Below are 2739 nucleotides of genomic sequence, written 5' to 3'. Positions count from 1 at the left end.
AACCTTAGTGTCCAGGTAAGGTGATGACTCAGTTGTAGATAGGCCAGCCAGTTGGTAGAGTCGAAGGCCTATGGTCATGGTGCTCAGAGATAGGGAGCCATTTTAGTTGGTTTGTCTTTTTCATTGACATAGCATCATGGGACTTATCCTGCAGCTGCCAGCTGTACTATCTGAAGCCCTTTAATAAGATGCGTGGGCAGGGGAAAGCACACAGAACATTGTAGTCCAGCTTGGAAACCACAAGACTTTTGGTAAGTTGCTTCCTTACTGGAAAGGGAGCTTTTTTCTTCAACTTTGCAAAACTGATAAAGTAGCGTAACAAGATTTGATGACTTTGTTAGCATGTTTTTTTCCTTGCATATGTTGGTGGAGGTGTATACTTAGTAGGTTGAAGATTTTACATAGCTCCAATACCTTGCTAGAAAGTTTGTTAACAAGGGACATTTGTTGGGTGGAGAACAAGGGTTGTTTACCATTTACAATAAAATTCGGCAATATCCCGTTGGGAAGTTCCATTCGGGATGAGTGTGTTCCATTTAAGTGAAGTCTTATTCGTTTTCAGACCCTTTTCTGTTGCTCTATCGTATCGTAAAATATCTCCCGCGAAAATTCAAAATGACGGCTCAGATGTTGATGCTGCACGAGAGTTTAGAATTTTCAATAGATGAAGAAAGTGAGATGAATTCAGAAGATGATGGTGAAATGAATATCCTCTCAGCAGTTGCCACTTTCATGAGACGTAACCCAATCAGAAATCAAGGTTATTATGAATGTTCTTTGCCTGCATATTCGATTGATGAATTAAAAAAAATTTTAAAAGGCGGGACTCACAGTATGGTCCTTTGCAGGACAACCGGAGAGTTCATCATATAACTTCCAAGTCTTCTTGTCATTCCCACTCTTGTTATTTTGATCCTCTATTTCCTTTGTTTTGATGTTATCTTTCCCCACTTTCTCATGCACTGTTCTCCAGTGACCACATGACCAGATATCTTGGTGAACTGTTCGGCTATTTTCTTGAACACATCTTTCTTTGTCCCTTTCCCGCCAAACGTGTGCTTGTTATCTGCGTATGTTGTTATGAGAAGTCTTACATTTGTATCTTCTCATCGGTCCAAAATTTTCAACAACCCTGCATCACCGTGGTTGATTACACCTGCCAAGGGCCCAGTTGAAACGGAAGAGATGGTAGCTGAAAACAAAGAGTCTCAAAAATTCTGGCAAATTTATACAGACACCTTGGAGAGCAATGCGACATAATTTTTACGCGAGATATACTTGCTCTCAAAGAGCTCCAAGTAAGCTACAAATCCCACCTACCATTCATATATAAGCCACAATCATGGTGGGGAAAATTATGTAAATCCAAAGGTAGAAAATGGCACACTGAACACTCGCACATCTGAGCGCACGCCAGTTTGACTGACTAAAGCGAAAACGACCGTGGAAGGCTTGGAACTGGTGAGAAAGGTGGAAGATCAGTTAATGGAACTTGAATGGAAATGGAATTTTTTTGTAAAATGTTTCGTTTAACAGCCAAATTTTAATTTTTCTTTACTTCTTTACTTGTCCAACACACAACTGGCATTCACAACTTTCAGTTGTGCTTATCCTTATTATCTCATCTTTATCCTCCCAGTGACGTCTTAAGTCTACAAGACGTTGTTCTTTGACTAAAGGCGCATACCTTACAAGCAGCACAATTCTAGGAGGTAACATCAGTGCATCTCATAAGGATCACTCAACTACTATCGCTATGCTGGCAATAAACAATGAGAACCTCTCAGCTATGAGAAAGGAGAAATCACCATTGAACAAAAGAACATTTAAGAGTGATTGTCAGTAAAAATCAAAGAAATCGTGGCCACGGTCAAAAAATCGATTTCGCTCATACTTTGTCAGTTTGAAGGCCTAGGTAAGTAACTGAAGGATATGAGGTTAGTTTTTTGAAATATTCCATATAACGGCAGAAAACCACGAAAAACGGTCACCCTACCGGAAGCTCGGGTTTCACCTGGCGGAAACTCGAAATTTTACACTTTTCAGCTTCTCGCTACACAGACGTTTACGTGGCTGTGAATCTTTCTTAAGTATAATTGAATACATTGATTCTTCCTTAGTCAAACCATGGGGATTATTTTTATCTCTGCTTATTTGTGAGCGAACTGAGACCCGATTAAGAAGACACACTTTTCTCATTTACGCGAAGGTGTAAAATAATCCAAACTCAGCGACGAAAAAAGCTGACCGGTAGTTCTTCAAATCCTCTGATATTATAACCAAAGACAGTTCAGTCATTGATTTTTAGGTCTACGGTTTTAAATCTTTAGGATCTAGTAGCACTTTTGCATGAACGCCGATCAAAATTCGATAAAATTCCAATTGAGCGCCTTTGAAATCTACAACTCTACATAACAATGCACTATTTAATAAATTAACTCCTCGGCCAAAGTTTGTACATAAAACATAAGGGTTTTGTTTTCTTAGCGGTTTGAACCTTTTAAAAATATATATTGATGTTAAATATTGTCTACACAGGTAAAACAAACTATGAAACACCAAAATTACCACGAGCTGAAATTAAATCTCACAGGCTCGCTCCCTAATCTGTGTCACGCATGAGCGACTTCGCTACAATTAGTACAGTAACAAACAGATATTTACATCTGTTAATTTACAATAAGTCTTATTTTAAAATATCTTACTCAACGATGTGCCTGGTTCCCCAGTTAACTTGCT

Source organism: Pocillopora verrucosa, chromosome 12, assembly GCF_036669915.1.
Source record: "Pocillopora verrucosa isolate sample1 chromosome 12, ASM3666991v2, whole genome shotgun sequence".
Classification (NCBI taxonomy): Eukaryota; Metazoa; Cnidaria; class Anthozoa; order Scleractinia; family Pocilloporidae; genus Pocillopora; species Pocillopora verrucosa.
The sequence above is the reverse complement of the archived record's forward strand: the minus strand, read 5'-3'. Positions refer to the sequence as shown.